We start from the raw sequence: 26,355 nt of genomic DNA, 5'->3' as shown, positions 1-26,355 counted from the left end.
CGAAGGAGAACGAAAGGGGGATGAAACCCCAAGCCCGATAGAACTGAAGAGCAACCATCACAAGGGGATACCCGACAGTTGTTAGGTAGGGGAAAACTCAGCTATGAGTAAAGGACTGGATATTGCATCTGTTCCTTCTATGACAAATCAATTGCAAATAGGCAGTGAGCTAACTGAAACCTCTAAGGAGCAAAGTGGGAACTTGGCCATAACATCCAGGCAGACCATCCCTCAAGATTGGCTAATTGCTCGTGCACGGGAGAAACATCTTCTCTCGCATAGGGGAAACAAAGTCCAAAGGAAAGAAAAAGCCCAAGACCTACTCCCGGATCACCAAGGATGAGCAGAGAAACCGCACCATCCATATCGCTACCCCACCTATCGATAAGCCAGCAGATCAAATTGCATTGGCCGATTATAGCATTGCAACCATCCTGATAGGGCGAGCCACCAAAGAGCAAGATAGGGAAGAGTTCAAGGATTCCGTGCAGAATATGCTCAGGCAACTCGATGAAATGATTGCTGAGAGAGACATGTACCGAGTTCGTGCTGAGCAGGCTAAAGGGTACATTGATCACCTGCTGAGACCACTACAACATGCCCCTGAATCCATGTCCCCCCGTTGGCATTGGCACAAAAGACTACAACAGAGTTTGAAGGAGTGCGTGATACCACCAAAGCTGTCAAGGAATGGATACGAGACATTAAGGAAAAGGGAGAGCATATCATTGAAGATGTAAAGGAAATGGCCCACCACCGAGAGACCATTCTAGTCAAATTGTTCAAGGTAAAAAAGGAATGTTTCAGGGTTCATAAGGTGGTTGGTACAATTCTTCCCCTCATGAGGGCTCTTTTCTGGACCCACACGCAGATTCCCACATTGTCTGCTATCCTGGATCCTTATGACATCAACGTTTTTAAAGAATGGTAATGGACTGCCAACATGAAGAATGAAACAAAAGACACCATTAATAAAGAGCAGGACGAACGCGAGGAAATTTTGAAAAACATGAGGGATCTTGGTGGAAAGATCCTCCGACCAATGGTTCTGGGCTGGAAAAATAGTTTATCCGATGATCGAGTACAACCAGATTGGGAGGATAGATTGAGATTTGATAAGGTCGCATACTCTATGGAGGACCTAGAGTTTGCCAGTGGGTTGCATTCAAACATATTAAGTTTTGAGGCTCATCAGTCTGACTGGAAGGATGGGTTAAAGCATGTAGATCGCCACTTGGAGGGTATGCAATATAAAATACGCCATCCTCCCATGCCCCAAAGCATGGTGTTGTTCCAGCCATGCATCAGATTTCAAGAATATGTTCGGGCAGAACGTGCAGTAAGTCGGGACCTCTGGAAGGAGTATTTGCACAGCGAGGATGAATTTTTGGGAAAAGGGTCTATAGCAGAAAAGGAGGAAGTGCTTTCATAAAGTGCGAATTTCTTTTAAAATCTTAAAAGGCACTTTTTAGGCATAAAGTTCATTTCTAACTGCCAAAACAGTTGTAAATCTTGAGCTCCGTGCATGTGCACTTTTTGGAGCAGCTTTTTGGGGTAGTTATTAATTACCTTTTTGGTAGTTATTGTTTCTCCTTTTGTTGTTGCTGATATTTTGCTTATGGGTATGGGCAATTTTGATAGAGGATGAATCTGGCCCACTTGTTTAAGTTTAATCTTGGCCATTCATCCGTTTTTGGAATTCTATATAAAGGAATTAGTTCCTCTTTGTAATGGAGAAAAAACAAAGATTGTTGCAGAAACTTTGGCAAAATACATACAGGATTTAATGGAAGTTAAAGCTGTGTTTGTTCTACTGTGAGTGCATGGTCCTCTTCTCCATTTATTTCATATTTCTGCAACTGTATTTAATTTCAGACAGTTATTTATGCATATATTTGATGGAAATCTTAGTTCTTACCATTAGGAAATAGTTGATTATTGTTTCCTTTGCATGGTTATTCTGAACCCCTTTTGTGTTAAGTTTGGTTATTAGATTTGGATAAATAGGTGTAAGAAATCTATCATTCATATCTAATAAACTTGAAAATTCGAAATCCTTAGATGATTGCACTGGTTTTTACCTAGTTGTGCTAATTAGCTGGCGAAGTAATTCCTAGTTATTTTGATATTTCTGTCTATGTGTTGAAATATGTTGTCTTAGTTAGAATTAGTTAGTTGTTCTTATTCACTCTTTAGCTCTCTCTCCTTTTTCCTTTTTCATTGAAGAAACCCTCCAGTCAAACTGAAATAGCATCAATCGGAAGCAAAATCAGATGATATAGGACTGTAAATTTTAGAGAACCTGTACGAAACCAATTCCATCTAACCGTAAGTCCCCTTTTGTGTTTCCAGCAAAACACATCAACCACTAAGCTATCCTGCAATCAAGACCTGACAACCAAAACATTGAGGTCATCCCCATTGATCAAATTCACACAGCATTAGGGATTTCCTTATCTCAAGAGAGGATGGGATTCTTGGTATTTCTATTCTGCGTTGGCCGGATGAAGTCTTAGTTCCGCGACTTAAGACACATCAACAAGTATCCTTGGATATTTTATTCTAATGTTCGGTAAATGATAAAACGTGAACCAACAAGTCCCTAGATAGGAAGTACATTATTAGAGCATTATGTAATCAGATAGAAGAGTTGGACTTTCTCCCATTACAAGAAGTTAAGGCAGTGGGATTTCAGTTAGACAATAACCTTAGATTTATTTGGAAGGACGCAATGGCTTTTCATAGTAATCATGATAAAGGAAAAGGGGGAATTGTAGTGCTAGTTAGCAAGGAGTGGAGCAGGTCTATCAAAAAGACAAAGTGCTCTCCTTGCAACCGATACTTCAAGATTGAAATTGAAAAGGAAGCCTATACTTTGGGTTCTGCTCGTTATATGCATCTAATGACTACAAGGAGAGAATTATGCTATGGCAGTGGATGGCATCCGCTTTATCCAACACTACTTGGATAAGAGAGGGTGATTTGAACATGACTGAAAGTAAGGAAGACAAGATAGGAGGTAACCCTTGGGGCTGGAAAGTGAATGAAAAATTCTTCTGGTAAAGAATGAAGAAACTACTTAAATTATTTGATCCCCTAGAGGGCAACAAAAAGGAAAGCAAAAGCATATGGTATACTTGGTGCAACAACCAAGGCACTGGGAAGAGAGTCTATTGTAGATTAGACAGATTTTATGCTCGAAAAGACGTTTTTTGTTTCACAAATAATGATAATGCTAAAAATATCAAGGAGAAACCAAAAGCACTGTCAGATCGTTATCCTATTAGGACTGAAATTATCCTTAAGGCCAGTGGGCCAGATAGAAACAAGAAAAGAGGAAGGTATACAAGCTTAATACCGAATTGCTCAAGCAGCAAGATTGTATTGATGGAATCCACACCCTTACAAGTTTAACTAAAGCCCTAAATCAGAAAGGTCAAGCCAGGAAATATTGGAACACACTTATTGGAAACATGCAAAAACTTATAAGGATTATTGGTAAAAGAAATGCTATTGGTAATAGAAGAATTAAGTGCATGCTTCAGGAAGACCTAATAGATATAGAATCTAAACTACAGTCAGATCAAATGTTGATCTATACTGTAGCCTTAAAAGATACTCATCATGAAGTGGGGAAATTTCAAACCAAAAGGGCACAAGAGGCCAGAATAAGAGCTAAATTGAACTAGTCAAGGGAGGGAGATAGAGGTACCAAGTACTTCGATATCCTAAGGGCAAAACAATGTGTGGAGGCTGTTGGTCACATCCGAGTAGACAATCAGAGGTTTCATGAGAATAATGATATTGAAAATTTAAAAGGATATTCCTAGAATTCTACAAAACATTATTTTCTACAGAAGAATGCAACACTAAATGCCCCCAAGCTCAAACCCTGTGTAGGAGAATCATCCCTAAGAAGCTGAACCCAAACCTATCCAAGTAGAGAGAGAAATCACAAAGGATGAGATCTCTAATGCTATTATGTCCTTCAAAAATGGGAAGTTCTCATAAGTTGATGGACTTCCACCAGAGTTCTATAAAGCCAACTTGGCATGGGTTGTTGATGACCTATATGAAGTGTACAAAGAAGCCATTGAAGAAGGCACTCTGGGGGAGGAGATCGATATAGGAATCATCAAGATGCTTCCAAAGGATGGAGACAAAGTAACATTAGAAATTGGCAACCAATTACATAACTCAATGTCTCATATAAGATTCTAGCCTAACTTCTTTCTAGGAGACTAGCTGACATCCTTCCTAATATTATCAGTCCAACATAGATAGGCTTCATCAAGGGCAGGTATATTTTAGAGGATCTATTGACCAACTAGGAAAGCCTTAACTGGGCCAAGAAAAATAGTTAGAAGGCTGGTATACTACTTTTAGATTTTGGAAAAGCTTATGAATGTGTAGAATGGTCATTTATTCTTAAAGTCTTAGAAGCAATAGGTTTTCCTAATATCTTTTGCAAGATGGTTAGAGTACTGTTCAAAGATGCAAATTCTCATGTGGAGATTAATAGGAAAATGTCTGAGACATTTCCATTGGGTAGATCCATTAGACAAGGGTTGTCTTTGGCCCCTGCACTTTTTGTTATTGCTTCTGAGGCACTATTTTATGCTCTAAGGTCTGATTTACCAAGCCCTGGCATTCAAGGGATCAAATTGCCAGATGAATCCTTGCTGCTTAACATACAATTTGCAAATGATACTACTCTCTTCCTGGTAATGGACAGGAACAACATGGTAAACCTTGTTAGCAGAATTGACTTTTTCTGTTGTGCATCTAGATCTAAATTTTTTGAATCTAAATCCATTTTGTTGAGTTGGAATAATGAGGCTTCTGACTGGTTGAGAGAGTTTGGATGGCAATGGGGGGGCCTAGACAAGATTGTATACCCTTCTCTATCTCCCCTACCCTCCCAAATATGTGGAACCGGATGTATGCAAAAATTGAAAGGAAGCTTAATAGTTGGAATAGGAACCATCTATCTCTATCAGGCAGACTCCAAGTTTGCCAAAAGATACTTTCTTCCTATTCCATCTACTATGCCTGTTTTGGTTTTTTGCTAGTTATCGGGTCAATAAAATTCAGAAATTAATCAGACAGTTTATGGCTTGATAGCAGAGGTGTTAAGAAGAAGCAAGCAGTCAGTTGGGAGTGATGTTGCATGAGAAAAGAGCTTGGGGTCTAGGACTTAAGGACTTGAAAATGCAAGGAATTGCCTTAGCCACCAAGTGGATAGTCAAAGATATGGAGGGAAATGAACCCTAGAAGATATTGATCTGAACAAATATACAAGAGGCCTACCCTAAGCATTCAAAGAAGTGGAAGAATATCCATATGTTTGACATTCTTTTTAGCAGATTTAGTGCTATCCCTTCAGGCTCTATAGTGTTCCATAGTATTTGGAGGGTGTGGGAGATGTACAAGGATAAGGTCCAGCATACTGAGGCAATCCACTTTGGTAAGGGGGAAGCTTTTGGATTTAGATCTCTTTGGTGGAATGTGGAACATAAAGGTAGACCTTTGTCCATGTTGCAAGGTTGTTCTGCCAAAAAATGGAACATATATGGTATTTCCTTCCTAAAAGATGTATTCTATAATAACAGGTTTAAAGAGTGCAACATGTTAAAAAATGAATACAATTTATCTGATAACAGTAAGAGAAATTATTCAGTTGTGAAGAGGTTATTAGAGAAGTTAAAGCAGCCTATAAAAATTAATAATAACCCTGACTGTCTTGCACAGTTTGCTTGGGTAGATGGGTCCCCGTTTCTGAATCTCAAAGCAAAGTGTCTATACAAGATCCTTTCTCATTCTAATAAAATTATTGATCATGTGAATGGAAAATAGAAAGTAAATTTGGAAGATAAAGAATGGTCCAAAATCTTTTCTGTTTGCCAGTCTAATAAAGTCGAGCCCAAGAAATGTTGTTTTAGATGGCAATTTATTATTCAGATGTTAGTCATGAATATAAACCCTGTCAACTGTAATTTATGTGGTTGTCTTGAGGATTACTTTCATATATTTTCTCAATGTAAGTTTGCTGTTGTTGTTTGGTCATTGTTTATGGTTAATATTAGTGATTGGAATATTACTGAGAAAGTGTCCTGGTTTGAAGTTTTAGCTGGTTACGTGACAGGTCTAAACAAAAAATCTAATATCTTTTGGTTTGCCTTTTTTACTGAAATCTTGTTGTTCTTGTGGAAAAAAAGAAATGAGCAGGTCTACTAAGGTAAGAAGAGGATCCTTACTACGTCTAACTGTAGACTCACTATCCTATTGATCATGGAAGAAGTCACACTTACTGTCAAGTTGCCAGCAAACAGATTTATTAAGGTTCTTGAAGGTGGATCTTCACCCTCGTTTAAGGAGGACATTCGAAGTGTGGACTATTGGCCTCAGGACCAGAAAGGTAGATAGGAAATTTCAGGAAGAATACCTCCATTTCCAGAATGCCTACATAAAAGAACACCAATACCAGCTAAAGAGGGATGCAGCTGTCAGACATCTGGAAATTTCTCATCAGAACTTTGATACTGCTGGTTGGGAGAGGATGTATCCTCCTCTTGGCACATTTGAGTCATTTTAGATAAGCAGAGTGCAGCATAAGGACAAGGAAAAGGAAAAAGGAAAGGAGAAAGTGGATGAAGAAGAAGGTGAAGAGGATGAAGACAAGCAACAGGCAGACAACGACAGTGAATGAAAGCCTTTTATGGACTAGACAGCATCTTATGCCATTTTGGTTTTCACCAGTCAACCCTTGTGTATTGCAATTATGGTTATAGATATTGAAAAGGACTTGTTTTCTAGCTTGTTGAACAATGATATATGTAATGATTGAGAAGATGTTGTTTTTTGTAGAGTTAGTCTGGTTGGGGCTTTAAGGGTGTGACTAGCTTGGTCACTAATGATGTAACCAGACTATTGGTTTTTGTTAATGCTATTAGTATCCAGGTTTCAAAAAAAAAATTTTAAACAAAAAAGAAAAACTGACTTCTCATTCTCTTAACCTTCTCTAGCCATTCTGTTACATCCCTATTCCACCACCTTGTTCCACTCTTAGGTTTCTTAGGAACTAAGTTCTCACTACCACTTAACATTGTAGATGGCATAAACTGCCCACATGATCATAACAATCAAAAACTTGCGGCTCTATTACCACTTGATCCAAAGATCATTGGATTTCTAACCCACATCACTCACCAATTATGAACTTTCATATTTAACTCTCCTTACAACTCTTAAAAAACTACTCTAGAGAGCTTGAAACACCTAAAACATTATTGAATTCGAATAACATGAAGGAAAACAATTAGTTACAAAGAACGCACACATAGGAATAGCACAAGACACAAAGTTTCCTCTAGAGAAAACCCAAGATAAGGGAAAAACTCAAGCAAGGATATGCCTTCAACATCCCATCATTAATTTGTGCCAATACAAGAAATAAAACGCCATAAAAATAGTTTTCTACTGTAATACAATATGATATTCACACTCCCCTACCTCCTTTCTGCTCCCGCGACACTTTTTTATCCAATTTGAGTGGCTATGAGAGTTGCTTTCTAAGACAATTGAACCTCTCAAATGTCTTGAAGTTCTCCTTCCATTCCCTCTTTGGCCACTTGACTACCAAGAAGATAAAATATTGTTATAGAAGTATAACATTTGCAAATTTGTAACTACTCAATCATCCATGAAAACCACCCAAAGTTTCATCCTTTGGAATCTGACAATCACTAGCAAGGAATACAACCATTTATTAGCAAACATTCACAAATATGTAATGCCCCACTTTGGGGATTTTTTGGAATAGTCAATTATGTGATTTTCTAAATCATGAAAATGATTGAAAACAAATAATGCAAAATATATGCAATTAAATTAGATAATATACAAACAAAAAAGTCATTCATGATTTTTATTGAAAAAAGAGAAAAACATACCTTTACTTTTTAATAAGCTGAATGTAAAAAGTAAAATAGAAAATCAGAATTCCTATTCTCTATAGTAACTAGCGTAACTAATTAACCTGTTACAATTCTAGAAATAATAAATATCAATTATATTCAGTAAATTAAATCTACAAATCCCATATTAATTTAATTAACAATAAATAAATGACAAATTTCAAATACCTCTTAAGTTAATAAGAATAATTCAAGCAGCAAAAATATAAAAAATAACAACAAACAAAACTAAACTCTGAATTAACATATATTTTATTTATTTTCTACATAAAACAAACTATAAACCCAAAGACCAAGCAAATATCTCACAGCTGATTGTGTTCATGTAATATTAGCCCACAAAGATATACAGTAGCTCTAAATAAGGTTTAAATTAAAAAAATTCCTCCCTTTAAGGGTTGCAGCTAGCCAACCATGGTATAGCTGTTCATCAAAAAAAAAAAAAAAATTCTACTTACAATCTCCGAGGCTAAGGCAGAAATAAGTAGTAGTATCAAAGTGGAGGTTGAAATAAACAGATTTCACTTTCAAAATTATTAATAATGCTGCGATCGTATTTCACATGGCTCTGATCCAAAATTATAAGGGTACAGCTGGAAATTTAGGCTGCAGCTAAGCTATTTAAACAATTAATAAACATTTAATAACAGCAGCAAATTAATTAATACATAAATATTCCTTTCTAATTTAATTTCTATTGATAATTAAAATAAAAATAGTAGTATTAAACAGTCAAAAGAAAACAGTAAGTTTAACAATGGAAAAGATGACAAGAATCAATAATTTTGAATGAAATTAATGTTAGGAATCCCACAGATACTGAGAGGGGGGGTGAATCAGTATCTGACCAGTATATAGAATTTCTTAACTTAAAACATGCAGAATATAATATAACAGTGTACTGGTATGCAAGAAATAATGCAATAAACAAAATTAAGAACATCCACATGAAAAGCACACCATAACACAAGGTTTTAACGAAGGAAACCCGGTGTGGGAAAAACCTCGGTGGGATTTGTGACCCACAATATTTACTCACTGGCCATAAGAGAATATTACTTACAATAGGGGCCTGCACATGCAGGAAGGCCAACTGCCTAGAGCTCACTACTCAATGGGAAGTCTCACTGACTTACAAGAGGATTATACAAATCCAATATCTTGTACTGCTTTACAATAGCATCTTCAATGCCTGATCCAGTACCGGTTGCTGCTCTGCTGCTTACATAAACCCCTTAACCTATATTTCGCATAATAGGTCTGCCTAATATTTTTCTTTTATGCTTACATCTACTATTTCAAATGTCTACAATGATCTCTTTTATATATAAGAGTCATTTTACAATTTGCCAAGTCGGCTTACAAAGTTTTACAATAATAAACAAAATATAATATAACAAAATCCTATCGGCCTCTGTGCCGGTATACTTCATTTCTTCTGTGCCAGTGCCGGTGTCCTGAGTGCCAGTGTAGAGTGTGATCTGCTAATGCTGGTATAATGCCTTTACCAGTGCCATAGGATTGCAAGGTTGCCATCAATGACAAAACCTTCAATCACATACAATGTCTCATTGGAGTGTGCATATGCCAACAATCTCCCCCTTTGGCATTGATGGCAACACTCATAAGAAATTTCAAAAATGATCCAAAAATGTGAAGTCCAAAAATGTTACCAAAAATGTGTGTGCTCCCCCTAAGCATATGATTCCGGTGATTTGAATTTTCTCATCCCACTACTCCCCCTTTGGCATCAATGACAAAGGTTGTCAAGATGTTAGTAGAGTTTGTAGTTTCAACCTTGTAACTGGGTGGTTACAATTTGAAAAAGATCTCCCAAAATCAAGTTTATACTGTCCATAAACTTCTTGCTATCCTTTATTGTTGTCTCTGTTCTCTTTACTGTACCAGTGAGATGCTGCAAATGCTCTGCCGATGTTTTCTTTCCCTGTATTAGTGCCTCAGATACTTCCTTCCGTAGTGATGCTAGATAGTCCAATCTTGGACTTAGTTTTGATCTCAAATGCTTTGCCTTATTCACTATTCTTTCTTTCTCTCTTTCCAATTTAAGTAATTCTTCTTCAAATTTGTTATCTTTTCCTCAAAAACTGATAGTGTATCAAGTGAGTTGACAAAACTATCTGCAAGTTTATTGATCTCATCCTATACCTTGCTCATCTTCATGTCTATATCTACAGTCAAAAAGTTTGTTTTACAGGTATCTTTGTACAGATTTTTGTACTCTTTCAATAAATTACATAATTCCGGTAGAAGTGTGTCAAAATCTTTGTTACACTTCTTTATTTGCTCATCAAAGAATTTCTGTTTTTCAACTTCTACTTTATCCTTCAATGACTCTTCCTTTATTTTCTCAATGTTTTCTGTGATATATTTACACAGTGTATCAAGTTGTCCTAAAGAATCTTTATTGTCTATATTACAGTTAAGAGCAATTACCTTCAAAATTGGTATGGTATCATCAATTGCTTTGTAAGCTTGTGAGTTGCAGTCGGTTATTTTCTTGATTGAGTCTAATAGTACCTCAGTCCCATTAGTTAATTTGTATCCTGATGATGAACCGACAATCTGAGTACCGGTGGAAGTAACCAAGCTTTTATTGACCTCTGGTAGGTCTGTTTGTGTCTGCATTTCTTTAAGCAATGGTTTTTCTACTTCACTAGTTGCCGGTGGTACTGTTTCCTTATGTTCCTATTCCTGTTGCTGTTGTTCCTGTTCCGGACCCTGTTGCTCTGTTTGCTGCATTGACTCAGTCTGAGTCTCAACCTTTTGCTCTTTATCTTTTGTCGGTTTCTCCTGTGTGTTATCAATTTCCTCAGCTACCGGAGGCTCACTAGCCATATCAATCTTATCAGTTGTATCTTTGTCTACCACAATGTTGATCTTTTGAGTATCAACATCCACAGTATATAAGACTTCAGCATTAGGATTACCATCCTCTACATCCATACTCTCAGCTGTCGGTTGATCTTCTGTAGTTTTTGTTTTTACCGGTGGAGTAATCAAAGGAGGTGGGGGTAAGTTGTCTCTAACCTTGATACTAGGTGGTCCACCAATTTTACCTTTACCCTTGTCTCTATCTTTCTAATAAACTTTTATGGGTTTGGGGTTCCTGTACTCTTCTTGTTTTTCTTTCTCAACTAGGAATATATCCCATCCATTTTCTGTCTCCTCAGTCACTTCATTAATTCTTCCTACCATTAAAGCAACGTGCCGGTGTGCAGTAGAAAATACTGTCCGGTTGGCTTGAGCAATTAGGTCATCAATTTCTTTGGGTGAGTTTACCGGATATACAGCAAGTAGCTTTTCAATTTTTTTTTTCTTATCTAGTTCTATTACTGCTTGTCTTCTTGCTTCTAATCTTTTAAATAGCTCATCTGGAATTTCATTGACTACTTCCATCAAAAACTTCTTGTACATATCCATATGTAATATAACACTATTTTCAACTTGTTCTTTTTCATCAGCTGTTAAGGTGTCATATATTTTCTCTATGTTCTTCAATTTACCTTCCTCTGTGATTTCATTCAGCAGTATATCAAGAGGGGCCAAGTCTTTGTTTGTCCTCTTCTTCTTCTTGGGTGTTAGTTTCTTCTTTGGTGTGGCCTTTCTTATCGGAGATCTCACTGCTTGTTGTTTTTGCCTTGTCCTCCTGGGTGAGGGTGTGGTTGTCGGTGAGGGATCTCTTTTCCTTACAACTTTTTTGAAAGTTGCAGGCATGTCACTCCCTAAAGAAGTGCCTACCGGTGATAGGTGAGTTTCAGGTTGTGGAGCTGCTAACTCATCCTCTGTTATACCGGTTTTCTTTAACACATCTTCTTTGATGGCCTTTGCTTGTCTGGAACCTTTCCTTACAATTGCCTCAACCTTTTTCACTCTTTTCTTTGATTGTATTTGGCTTTCAATGGTTTTTGCACTACCAAATACTTCTTCCTTAGGTTCTCTGGGGGCTTCCAGAAGTGCTTTAGCATATGTTTCAACTATGTGATCATCTGTTTCATAGCCCATCTCGGTTACCCAAACTGTCCTTGGGATGACTACTTCCATCCAGATTTCATCCTTCTTGATTACAAAGCATATTTCATCTTTGTATTTGTCGACAATCTTTTGTGATAACCTGATTCTTTTCTTCATTTTGGCTTTTAATGCTTGAAAGAAGTCATGAATATTGTTTTCCTTGTTTTCTCCCATGTTATTGAATAGTTCTGTTAACTGTTTGCCTACCGGTATATCATATCCAAGTTCTTTGTAGCCTATACCGGGAACCTGTTTTGTTATATGTAGCATCAGACATACTAACAGATTTCCAAACCTGAAAGTTCCTTTCTTGTCCTTCTTGATCTTTCCAAGGTTGTCAATTAATTCATCTTTTAACCACTCACATATATCAATTTTTGCATTATCTATGACCATATCATAAGCACTCTTAATGCATAAACTTGAAACTGAATTAAGTCTATTTGCATGAGTAGCTTTATACCCTAATATCATGCTGATAAATCTCACATTAATGTCTGTTACATCATTAACTCTTAGGGACCTCTTGTCGAATGTTGCACCAGTTAGGTTTGTAACTAGGTCATTGGATACCTTCTTGGTTTTATCTGGCCTTTTACCGGTGGTCGGTAACCCTGTGACAACTTTCACAGCTTCCTTGGTGATTTTGTGGACTGCATCTAACCAAAAAAATTCACCATGTACCCTGCTTAAGACTATCCTAATCACATCCTTGGGGAATTCAGGAATGCTAAGGATCTCTGTAAATCCTAGGTTCTCAATGATCTTGTGTTCATCTTTTACATTGCCGGTTTTATCACATATCACAGTTTTAAACATAGTTTTAATTTCTTCATCTCCTAGTTCCTCAATGTTGCAGTGGATGTACATTCTGGGGTCTTCAGCATAAACAACTCCCTTAGGAATTTGAGAAAAAGCACCTAAGGTATCATCTTTCTTTGCTACCTCGAGAACTAACTGAAATACGGGCCTAGGTCTTTTTCTCACTTCGATAATAGTACGGTTTGTTATATATTCAATTGCAGAGGTGGATGCCATGATTAAATACCTGTTACTGCCTTTAGGATGGATGATTGCTTGGAGTGTTCTTGCTTCTTGCTCGAAATGCCTTAGCTTGGAATCTTCGCGCTCTTCGTAAGTTTGAAATCTCGGTGAAATGAAATGGAGCCAAAACCTTGAATTTATAGTGTCTTTTTGCCATCTACCACATTAATTGCATGTCGGTTAAGGATTCACTTAACATTGTTTGCTGGTAAGAAGTAATTCCCAACTTCTTATCTCTAACCGAGGGAATAATAGCATATGTGTCATTAGATTGCCAAACCCTCAAGGAAACTTTCTTCAATTAGATGAAGAACTTCCTGCCGATGGAGCACTGCTTTGTCCTTCCGGTGAAGCATTACTCTGTTCTGCCGATGAAGCATTGGTTTGTTCTACCAGTGGAGGAGTATTCCCAATATTTAGATCAGCTTTTCTAATCCATTGTTTTGAGAATTCTTGCTTAACCTCTTCAACTTTTTCTTTACCTTTCAACCTAGAACTTTTGTTGTCTACTGGTGTTCCTTTACTTCTATAGAATTTAGCAATATGCCCAATCTTGTTACATGCATAACAAGTTACATTATTCTTCTGAATAGCTTTCCCATAACCTATGCCGGTTTGTGTTCTGCATTGATTAGATAAATGTTCAAATCTTCCACAAACATAACATCTCACATTCATTCTGCAGTTTTCAGAGTTGTGACCAACTTTGTTGCATTTAGAACATTGACCGGTGGGTGTGTTGATATTCTAATAATTTCTAGATCTACATTCATTTGCTCTATGACCATACTTATTATAGTTAAAGCATTTTCCATTGAATTTATAAGCATTAGGTTGTCTTACCGATTTGTTGTGATCCTGAGTATTTGCAGTACCGGAGCTTTCACCAACTTCAAAGCCAATTCTAGAAGTGTCACCTTTAGGCTTTTGATTCTTCAGCAAGGTGCCAAGTTCCTCTGAGCTTTTCTTGAATTTTTCTTTGTGTTGATTTGCAGTTTCTAGTTCTCTTTCTAAGACTTCTTTTTGTCTCATCAATTCATTTGAGTCATTCTGAGTATGCATCAAATCTATCTTCAACATGTCATTTTCATAGCTAAGTCTTGTGTTCTCATTTGCTGCATCACTTAGTCTTCTGGTCAATTCTTCTTCATTCTTCTTCCTATCCTCAATCTCTTTGCAAAATCTCATAGTCATATCCTGCATCTCATTCTTTGTTGTCATGTTCTCTTGTTTCAACTTGCTTATCATATCATTAAGTGATTCCTTTTCATCATTCTCATTTTGCAATTTTTCACAAAGTTCTCTTCTCTTATTTCTCGCAACAGTAAAATTTTCTTGAAGTGCCTGAATGATATCCTGAGCTGCCCTTAAATCATCTTCTAGTTTGATATTTTTCAATTTCTCTGCATCATAGTCTGTAAGAGCTCCTTCCAATTGCTTCATCAGATGTTCCATCTTTACCGGTGTCAAGATCTTCCTCAAGCTGTTAGGCTTCTGAAAATAGAGGACCAAGCTTTGATACCAATTGTTAGGAATCCCACAGATACTGAGAGGGGGGGTGAATCAGTATCTGACCGGTATATAGAATTTCTTAACTTAAAACACGCAGAACATAATATAACAGTGTACCGATATGCAAGAAATAATGCAATAAACAGAATTAAGAACATCCACATGAAAAGCACACCATAACACAAGGTTTTAACGAGGAAACCCGGTGTGGGAAAAACCTCAATGGGATTTGTGACCCACAATATTCACTCATTGGCCAATAAAAGAATATTACTTACAATAGGGGCCTGCACATGCAGAAAGGCCAACTGCCTAGAGCTCACTGCTCAATGGGAAGTCTCACTGACTTACAAGAGGATTATACAAATCCAATATCTTGTACTGCTTTACAATAGCATCTTCAATGCCTAATCCAGTACCGGTTGTTGCTCTGCTGCTTACATAAACCCCTTAACCTATATTTCGCATAATAGGTCTGCCTAATATTTTTCTTTTATGCTTACATCTGCTATTTCAAATGTCTATAATGATCTCTTTTATATATAAGAGTCATTTTACAATTTGCCAAGTCGGCTTACAAAGTTTTACAATAATAAACAAAATATAATATAACAAAATCCTGTTGGCCTCTGTGCCGGTATACTTCATTTCTTCTGTGTCGGTGCTGGTGTCCTGAGTGCCAGTGTAGAGTGTGATCTACTGATGCCGGTATAACACCTTTGTCGGTGCCATATGATTGCAAGGTTGCCATCAATTACAAAACCTTCAATCACATACAATGTCTCATTGGAGTGTGCATATGCCAACAATTAAAACTCTTGATAAATTGTTGAAATTTGATTGGAAATTCAATTCATTTTCCACTTGAAGCACAGATATGATCTTTGAATAGATATACCCCCAAAGAATATGAGGGTTTTTGTCCCAAAATCCAAAAGATTGAATCCAAGAATTTTTTTTACCTCAAGAGATTGCCAACCAAGGGTTCCATGCTTGAATGCATTAGAAATTTGAAAATTCAGAAATGAAGAAGATGAGCAATGATGATGAATAATGGTTCTTGACTTCTCTTATATAGGCACATGCCTTGGACCCTCTAATTATTTTTTATTTTTTTTGGTTGTTTCCCTCTAAATATTTTTAAAATACTTCTAGATTATCATTACATGCAAGGGTCCCCTTTTAAATTATATTTTAAATAGTGTTAAAACTACTTTTAAATAATATTTAAGTGGCATTTTTGAAAGATAACTGAATCCAATTCAAATAATATTATTTTCATTTTGACAAAGGGACATGACAACATATGCAACCACAGCCTACAAAAATGGTTGCCCTTTAAAGAAACCACTCCATTTTGCATTTTACTACCTCATTTTGTGCACTGCCAAGAAGACCAAAAAACATCTTCCAATCAACAGCCATCCAACAAGCAAAACTGCCATTTTTTCCACCATCATGCACTTCAACAATGATTAGGCTGATTTAGTAGCAACATGTGTGCTTCAACTACCATGAATGCTTCCTACAACACTTTGGCAGCCAATCAGACTTCAGCAACATCATGTGCCTCTACAACACTTGAGCTGCTAAAATTATCTTTGAAACTTAGATGATCAACAGCAACACGTGCTTTCAATGGCACTTCAACAGCCACCAATAACACTTCACAACAAATTCCATTTTCAGTAGTAACATTGTCATCTTTGGCAACCAAGGATACCCCGTACAGCAACTAAAGACACTTCAGCAGCAACACTATCATAGCATTATATTAATACCTGAACTTCCCTATACTAAGTAATGACAGATTATAGCTCCATGAGCATGTGACAATATTCATGACTGTTACCAACAATTTTGTAGATCTATCCTCCTCATAAACTCACCATCTATTCATTCTAGCAATCAAGGACGTGCCTAATTTGGCTCCAAAACCACGCTATCGTACGACCGATAACTTTCATGTTGTGGACACAAAAACTGCAGAATAGGCACAGAATGGCTGCGGAGATCAACAGAAGCGTTGCAGCCGCTGTCCCCCACTATAGTATAACACGAAAGTTATCGATGTACAACAGTGCATTTTTGGAGCCAGAATAGCTACAGCCAGCAATCAATACATTATTAGAGGGAATCTGCAGCTGCTTTAAACACTGCCCAAACTATGTGTCCAAATTAGAACCTTCCTGATCGGAACAACTCAACTGAATTCCAGAATGTTTCCTCTATGATTGCTGTTGTGTCTTTTTATAAATTTTAATGCCCCACATGATGTTGAGTTTCAATCAATACTTCCTATTTGATTTTAGGATTCTTATCCTCTAGATTTTGACATGTTGAGTGTGTAAACTCTATAACAAAATTGATATTCTTTAAACTTTTGCCTCCCACATTGTGGTGTATTCCAATTCAAGCTTTTTTTGTTCTTACCTGAAATATTCTCAATAAATACCTACTAGATGCTTCAATTTACTCTTCCTCTGTTGTAAATCTTATTTGAGTTTGTATTCTTCTCAATCCAATCACAATTATGGCTGGACTTTAAATTTGTTCAAGTGATGATTTTTCTCAACTTGGTTATTAACATGTTACTTGGTTATTAATTTGGATGTCTCACCAATCAACTAGGACAAGAAGTCATGTCTATCAAACTAGAACAGAAAATTAGTTTGATTTAGGACGTATGCAGAGTAAGAGATGGGGCAATTGTTGACATGTTTGTCATTGATGTCACCCCTGCAAGCACAATTTGCATTAATGATCATGCAAGCACAGTAATAAACTTCAAATCCCACACGGGAATGGGTTATATCAGGCTAATCAAAATGATTTATATGTTTGGAACAGGAATTGCTGTTTGTTGTGAATATTTGTATTTATACAAGTACCTGTGTTTTCAAAACAATGTTAATGGTGATTTATTTAGTTATAACAGAACAAACATTGAATACACAGCGAAAATGATGTCTGTTCTTACCCTCGATCTGTTCTGATTCAATGATTTGTTTGTATCAAAACATGGAAACAAATATACCTTGTCGGGTATATACAATTTGCATAGATAAATTTCCAGAAGTCAGAAATATTCTGATCGGCAGCTCGAATGTCTTTTGTAAAGGCACATATTTGAAGACTTCTTCAGTTATCCGTTTATTCTTAGTTTAAAAATTCTGTTAGAAACCGATGCACTTATCTTATTGTAATCAATGGGTTTGAACAGACCTTTGTTATCGATGCTTATTTGGTTGGGTTGGTAATCAGTTATAAGCGGTTCAAACTATTTTTCAACTGGTCACCAATAGAGGTATCTATTTATAAAGGTTGTAGACCCCACGAAAGAAAGAGTGATGAGTGGAATGTGTTGAATGAAAGAATACGTGCCTTTTGTTCTGAGAATTATTTTGTACATCTTTGAGCACATGATTTAAGAGAAAAAAAATTGTATTGAGAAGTCTGATACAAAAAGATTACAGCGATAATGAAGATGGTGTAGCATGTCAAACACTTATATGTTCTGCATCCTGCAGATACTTTGGTGAGACTGAATGATAACATTATTTCGAATTAAATCTTTTTTGTTGATTCAGGATTATTATAAGTTTCTATTTATGACAGTGACAGAATGATAAAGTGCAGATTGACATCTCTCTGAGTGTGTTGAGACGGGTAACTGGAATTTGGGTTGAAACAGGGTTACTACAATTTGTGTGGAGACAGGGTTACTGAAATCTGTGTTGAGACAGGGTTACTGGATTTTGATAGCAAGTTTCAGATCTTTATTCTTTTTCTGAATGTATCTTGCAGCGATACAGAGTTTTTGATTATCATTTTCAGAATATAATTTTACAAATATACAGAGGCATTTAATATTTGGCAAATACTTAAGTTACTTGAAATACAACTCAGTTTCTAGTGCTTACAGTTTCAGACTTTTCAAAGAACATATTGATATTTTAGAATTGTAGAAATGTATTGGTATATTTCTCTCTAAATGTGTAAGTTAGTGTTAATTTTTAGACTTTCAGATTAATACATCAGAAAATAGAAATCTATCTAAATTTCCAGATTAATGTTGATTGCTGTTAGTGTTAGGATTTTCCAGAATTAAGCATAAGTAGAGAAATGAACAAAATGAACTCACAACACACAAGTACCCTGGGAAAACCTCCTAGGAGGAAAAACTCAGCAAGAAAGATCCTCGGATCTGATTATGTATTAAGCATAATGTTCTGATTACAACTTATTTCTTAGGGCTTTGATGAAGGAGTTCACTCAGCAATTAAGTCAGCACACAAGCTGCTTCTTAGGTTGTCTTCATCAATCAACAATAGGCCTGTAGTCTGCTGTTCAGGTCTGCACTTCTCCTTAGTGGATGAATCAACAATCAGATCTGTTCTTTCAGCATTCACAAGTCTGCTACAGTTCTGAGATACTTGGATGGAGATTGCACTTTCAACAGCAGAGATGACAATGAAGGAGGAGCTACAAAGTTCGCACTTGACTGGAAATGAATTCACACCTTTCTGATGTATTTCACATTAGCTGGTTGCAGACCGAATTTCACAATTGATGTATGTGTTGCAAGTGTGTGTAATGTTTCATTTTGCATCTTTATTTATATCCATCCTATCCTTAATTAGGTCGGCTTTAGAATGTCGTATTTTGGCGCCAAATATATTTTATCTTTTGATTTAGTGTAGTGTGTCCTTTTAAGAGGCTGGCCCTATTTTATTTGAACATGCCACATAGTAAAGAGGGCCCAGCCCTACACGCTAGAGGAGAGGCTAAAGGGCCCATCCCTTTAGGGCGGATTCCAATGTTGCCTTAGGAAATTGGAATCTGCTCTTCACCCTAATTAAAACCAACAGTTAGTCCTATGAACTAGAGTTGGTGCTCAATAGAAAAGGGATTTGGTGACTCCTTGGGTTGGTGCCCTAAAAGTTTGTAAAGTATTTCAATTGTGAGGCTGGATTAGGACAGTAAATCCTAGCAGCGTTTCTCACCGTGGTTTTTCCAAATTAAGTTTCCACGTAAAATCTTGTGTTTATATTTTTGTTGTTGCACCATTTTCAGTTTCAGTTGCGAAATCTTTCAAAATTCAGATTGAAGTAGATATAAGGTTTTGAATTGAAGATTATTAAAGCATTACGTCTACTACTGTTTCACCCCGCGCCCCCCCCCCCCCAACTCTCAGTAGTAAGTTAGTGTTCTACAACAATTTGAATGAGTGATAAATATCAACAAAAAACAAATAATGCACGTCATGAAGTACGCAGGCCACATTATTATCCCAAATAAAAGAGATTGGCTATATTTTTTATGTTATGTATAGTTAACTTTTGCATGATATTAGGGTTTCCTCTTAACCTTGAAATCTTGTTATCCATTAAATTTTATTTTATGCTATGTATAGTTAACTTTAACATAATATCAGGGTTTCCTTTTAATATTGAAATCTTGTTATCCATTATATTTTACTTTATGTTATGTATAGTTAACTTTTACATGTTATCAGGGTTTCCTTTTAACCTTGAAATCCTATTATCAATTAAATTTTTTTTTGAAGTTGACATTTGTTGTTCTATATCTTGTATTGGTTTCATTTTAGTTTGCAGAAGTCAGAAAATACAACAAACAAGCATATTTTATGAAAATTCTAGCTAAGAGCATAACAATGTCAATAAACCCATTGAAACTCAAAGCATCTTTGAATTGAAAATACATGCAACAATATGTATGTCGAGGTAATATACTCGAACAACATGTGAAAGCATAATTGAAGGGAATCCCAACAACTTTAATTGAAGAAAACATGAAAGTTGATCATCGATAGAATATGCATTGAAAGTAATCGCAAGAACATTAATATAAAGGATTCAAAGACAACATTTAGAAGTTGTGAAACGGGTCAACATGTGTGTTGATGGGGAAGTTTGCACTTTTGTGAACGCATAATAAAATATATGGAGTATATCCTATCCTCTCTTGAATAAGGAATTCTCATATGTTGTAGGACTTGATCAAATGAAATGACCTCAAGGTTTCAAATGTCGGGTTTTCACAACACTTGGATAAACTCAATGATAATGTGATTTTGTTGTTGATCACAAAGGGACTTATGGATCTGACAAGCTTGTTTGCATCTGATATGGCAATTTGATTGATGCTTCACTTCTCAAACTAATTAAAATAAAGAGCAAAAGGATCGGGTTTAGAGAATCTAACTTAAATCTATGGACAATGACAGTAATGGCTAATGCAGCAGATAGACAGATTCCTCACATAAAATTGTTTCTTGCTTAACCACAAATAAGCTCACAACACCACAAGAATAGTGCAATCTCCAAAGGAAAATGAAAGATTTTCAGATCATGAACATACATCTAAGTACCCAGTTCTGGCACAACTCAAACAAGCATCCACAATTGAACTAAAAAACAATAATAGGCTCAAACTAACCGTGCAAAGAAACTTACAATCAACAAATCCCCAATGCAAAGAACCAGAAGTCCATCAAATATCCTCACACTTCACCATTAAAATCACTGAGCTTTAAGTAATTTGATGAAAGAAACCATGCAAACAGGAAGGCAACTAGTAAAACACCATACTTCAATGCTTTATTCATTTGCTTCAACTGTTGGTACAACAATTCCTATTTAGCAACTCCTACTCTACTCTACTCTACTTCTAAATCTACTTGCTAACTATTGCTACCCTTTTACAAATAACGAAAAGGCCCCCTTTTATAGATATTACATTTTGGATCAACGACCAAGATTAAATCCTATGAATGGCCTAGATTTGCCTTCTAGCCTTCTAGAAACCCTAACAACTTTATTTAATGATTCTATCAACTTTCTAACCAATTCCTAACTATTTCCACTACAGGATGAAAGTTACACATTTCCCAACACGAGATAACAGCCTTTTGTCACAAAAGGACAAAATTGTTAGTTGGATAAATAATTAACTTTTGGCTTTTATTATAGTACATTAAATTTAGCCAAAGAGTTGTTATTTTTACAAAAAATTAATTCTCTTTACAATAAATCACATTACAATTCGTATCCAACTGTCATCTCTCTATTTCTGTATGCTTCTTGTAGCATTCATGTAGCATTTGTCCGAAATCAGTTACTATTTTTTGGAATTCTGGAAATGACACCATTTGGATTGTGATAATGATCCTCAATACTTCATCTCCAGCTCTGTCACACGTTCTTAATTGGAAAATTTTACAGATTGCTCTATCAAAGTCATTTATATGAGAATGTTACTCTCAATCTTCTTTAGAAAGCGATCATCTTCAGAATTTTGATTTTGTGTTTCCCCTTTTGTCTCGGTAATCATGTAACATGTCTAGAATCATCATCTTGAAGACCTCAAATCATCATCTTCCTTGAGTGATCCATATACCTTGACTCTTCTGCAAACTGCTCTTTATTGTGATTACTCTTCAATCTTTTCATCTCTCTAACTCATTTTGGTGTCATTCATCCTGCAATCACAAGTAGTTCTTATCACTATTAGGAGCTTTAAGGGTTTCTTAGAGTTAGCAAGTTGTCACATGAGGAAAAAGTCATGGTGAGTGAACAATCTGACAGTGTGACAATGATCCTCATCGATGCCAACATCCCAAGGCATCTTCCACTTCATCAATAATTCATTTTCATATTCCACTCAGCTACACATCATAAGACTCCATCACTTGGTCATTTACTCACTGAAGGATTTATTTTCTCATTTTGATGGAATTTGGACTTCAAGAGTCTTTTGGACACTTAGCTTAGGTACTAGAAAGTTGAAGAGATGATTACAGAATCCTAAATTTGAGATGAAGAACTAGAATCTTTAGATTTGGAGACTTATAACTTGCATTGGAAACCTGGATCTTTGAAGAAAAGGTGAATTTCGAAACTTGGAACTCAATCTATCACTTGGACTTGGGAAAACATCATGGAACTTGAGGTACTCGGGATGCTGATTAGATAACTCAGGCTTGCAAACTTTGAACTTTGGATATTGGTTGCCTCAAACCTGGAACTAAGACTGCAAATTGGTCAAGGAAGGAAACTCAGACATGGGAAGATGATCTGGATTCTGGTTTTGGAAAGTAATCTTCTAAAAACTCGGACAGTGAATGACAATTAGGAGTTTTGATCTGAAACTCGACCTTAGGAACAAAATTAGAAATCCTTTATCAAAACTCGGGCTTAAGTCATTCTCAAAGAATCTGATCTCTGAAACTCGGACTCTGGAAAAGGATTGGGAACATTGAAACTTGAACCTATGACAAGTGGGAAACTCAGACCTGGGATACCCTTTTGAATTCCTCCCAAAATCCTTCCTACCACCAAGTTTGACCCTGAATCAGTTGCTTTTGCATGAATTTCGGACCTTGGAAGACAAACTGAAATTCAGACCTAGTAAAGTTTTGGGGAATTCCTAAAGTCCTTCCCAATACCGAAAAGAGACAATAATTAATTACTTTGTATGCAGCTCGGGGTTGGGATGCAAATGTGAAATTCAGACTTAGGAACAATTGTAGAATTAAGGCTAATCCTGAAATGCTTCCCAATACGGATTTTGGGAGGTGAAGTATGTCCTTAACATGTTGAGACTCGGGTTTTGGGCAACTTTGAAGACTAATCTGATTTCTTCTCCCAAGTCCAAGTTTGCCCTTGGTTTTGCATTGTTTCTTGTCTCCAAGACTTCTTACCTAATCTGAGTTTACTTCTAATTTCAATCTTGTTGCTCAATAATCTTTCAAATCATCTAATGCTCACGCTTAGTTTTTGAGTTCCTTTTATCCCTTTCAAGTTTCCTTACTTATAATGTGTAATATATGCAATCTAAACAATCCCTCATAGTCTCAGATTCTATGATTCTTAATGTTCTATGGTCTTGAAATCCTCCTAGCACTAATTCAAAACCATCTTAACTGAAACCCTACTCCTCTAGTCTGACTCTCCAAGTTTGAAGGATGTACCATGATTACTCGGTTTTCTATCCTTTTAGATACTTCCAAGACTTAGACTTGGATGCAAAGGCCTCTCTCTCTTCTACCCTCAACAGGACAGAATTGCTACAAAATACAAATGAAGCAAGCAAAACAAAGGGGGACCTCATTTTCAACGGGGCGTGTGTGAGCAACACAACAATGTGAATTTGTCCCATCTATAGTAGAATTTATTGGTTGATAAATGTATTGGTTAACTAGATGGTGCATAGATAAAATGACTTAATCAAACTAAATTTCTGTTCTAGTAGAAAATGTTGATTTGGTGGGCAGCACCTCCTTGGGGACTCATGACATGGCTTAACCACCTCCCGTGGTCGGGTCAAATCTGGCATTTGTATTAGGCATTGATAGTTCGAGCTTTTGGCACAATGACAAACAATTCCAACAATTGGTATCAAAGCCTTGGGTCACGGGTTCAAGTCTCCTTCCAGTGGGTGTTGAAGGCTCAATCGGTGTTGCGGGGGAGATTGTTGACTTGGTGGTCAACACCTCCTTGGGGACTCGTGACATGGCTTAACCACCTCCCGTGGGTTGGGTTAAATTTGGCATTTGTATTGGGTGTTGATAGTTTGAGCTTTTGGTGCAACGGCAAACAATTCCAACTAGAAAATTAGTTTAATTATGTCGATACTAGTACTCATTCTCAGGACTGGAGTAATCGATGGCCAATTGTTAGATTGGAAACAACTATCAAGTTCTTCTGCATGCATGCAATATGTCATTTCAATGTCAATTTCTCTAGGGCCTATATATAATAGTAAGGTGAGGAGAGAAAGAGAAGGCCCAGATCTAACCCTAACCACTATAAAGGTAGGTCAACTAAAGAGAAGGTAAAGAATCTCGTCCAAAGATAGAATTGGTAGTGTGTCATCTTTGGTAAATTATTACATCCAAACCTTGTTGCAAACCTACCCTACTATAGAAGTGTTTTGATTTCCAAACTTGATTGCTCCAAAATTCAATCATAATTAAAGGCAGATAAAGTCATCAAGGTTTCACAGCGAGGAATCACATTTCACCAACAGATGCCATCTCAGTAGGCCACTATGTTTAGTTCTTCCATAAACGAATAATAGTGATCGCACTACCATAGATAGAGAAACTGGTTCAGAACCTATTAATTATGCATGATGCTAAAGACATGTACTAAAGCCTTTCCCTTAAGAGGATCTTCACATATTTAAGTCATCTATCCGATTCACTATCTAGTTAACCAATACATTTATCAATTGATCAATTCTACTATAGATAGGAGAATTCACATGTTGACCCTTTTCACAAATTCTAAAAGTTGTCTTTCAATCCTTTATATTAATGTTCTTGAGATTACTTTCAATGCATATTCTATTGATGATCAGTTTTCACGTTTTCTTCAATTAAAGTTGTTGGGATTCCCTTCAATTATGCTTTCGCACATTGTTCAAGTATATTCCATCGGCATGCATATTGTTGCATTTGTTTTCATTTCAAAGATGTTTTGAGTTTCAATGGGTTTATTGGCATTGATATGTCCTTAGCTGGTCTTTTATTAAAATATGCTTGTGTATTTCCTGACTATAGAATAGCAAATGTCAACTCCAACAAAATTTAATGGATAACAGGATTTCAAAGTTAAAAGGAAACCTGATATCATGCAAAAGTTAACTATACACAACATTAAAATAAAATTTAATGCAAAAAGTTAACTATACGTAGGATAAAATAAAAAATTAATGGATAACAAGATTTCAATGTTAAAGGAAATCTGATATCATAAGTTAACTATACATAACATTAAAAATAGCCGACCTTTTTTTATTTGGAATTATAACGCAGGCTGTATACTTCATAGTGCATTATTCCTTTACCATCTTAAACATATGTTCAGCCGTCCGTAATTTTCCACCGCTGTGCTTCAGAATCTGTAAGATCTAAGAAAATGTTTACACAAACACATAGAATGCCAAAAAGATTATTGAAATCTAAGAAATTATTCACACAAATATCAAGAAATCTGCACAAAACTATACCATGCAATACCTACGAAAATGTTGCCGAACAAATCTTTATTAAAACTAACCTGCAAAACCAGGAAAATGGCGGCTCGAACACCTTGAAATTGTCGCTACACACGAACAACAAAGAAGCCCTCATAAATCATACAGAAAATGCAATGCAGAGTACGATTGCACGTCAGTACTATACTATATAAAGGAGAGGAAAATGTTTCGTGAAATGTGTCACTGGTTTTTTTTTTGTTTTTGTTTTTTTTGCTTTTTTTATTTTTAAACGGTACATATTTGAATCGTGTTTGTCCGTTTTGATTTTTGAGAGCACGTTTTTATTTAAACCGCATTTTAATTTAGGGGACCGAAAAGGAGACATCATTTTAAACTGTTTTTACCGGCAACGAACATTACAATATGTGTGTATGTTGTTTTTTTTCTAACGGTTTTCAAACATTCAATTTTTTAATTATTAATTTTTAAAAAATAAAAAAATCAAATAACTAAAAATCTATTAATAAAATTTACATGTACTAATAGTTGCTCACTTTGTAGCATTTTTGGATCATAATTGATCCATGTGTGCACCTTTATTGGTAATTATAGCATATGGCTATTGGAGTATTTGTGCATAAATATTAGCACTTTTTCTTAATTGCAAATAATTTTAAAGAAACCAGTAACATTAATAAATAATTTGTAAGAAATGGTAGTTTTAGTGGATTGTAAATGAAATTTGATTTTATAACATTTTAATAAAATATTTGTAACAATTGAT

The 26,355-nt window shown here is 36.0% G+C and overlaps 1 long non-coding RNA gene across 1 annotated transcript; it reads right to left on the bottom strand.

The window, feature by feature from the left end:
* Positions 1 to 7,505: 7,505 nt before the first annotated feature.
* Positions 7,506 to 25,762, bottom strand: LOC131030735 (uncharacterized). The gene is made up of 3 exons (XR_009102944.2): positions 25,652 to 25,762; positions 25,381 to 25,493; positions 7,506 to 7,635 (listed from the first exon to the last, which is right to left on the bottom strand). It is a non-coding gene; the product is annotated as an uncharacterized LOC131030735 (long non-coding RNA).
* Positions 25,763 to 26,355: the final 593 nt, after the last annotated feature.

The sequence above is a fragment of the Cryptomeria japonica genome, chromosome 10, assembly GCF_030272615.1.
Source record: "Cryptomeria japonica chromosome 10, Sugi_1.0, whole genome shotgun sequence".
Taxonomy (NCBI): domain Eukaryota; kingdom Viridiplantae; phylum Streptophyta; class Pinopsida; order Cupressales; family Cupressaceae; genus Cryptomeria; species Cryptomeria japonica.
This window is presented reverse-complemented; position numbering and strand designations above follow the sequence as displayed.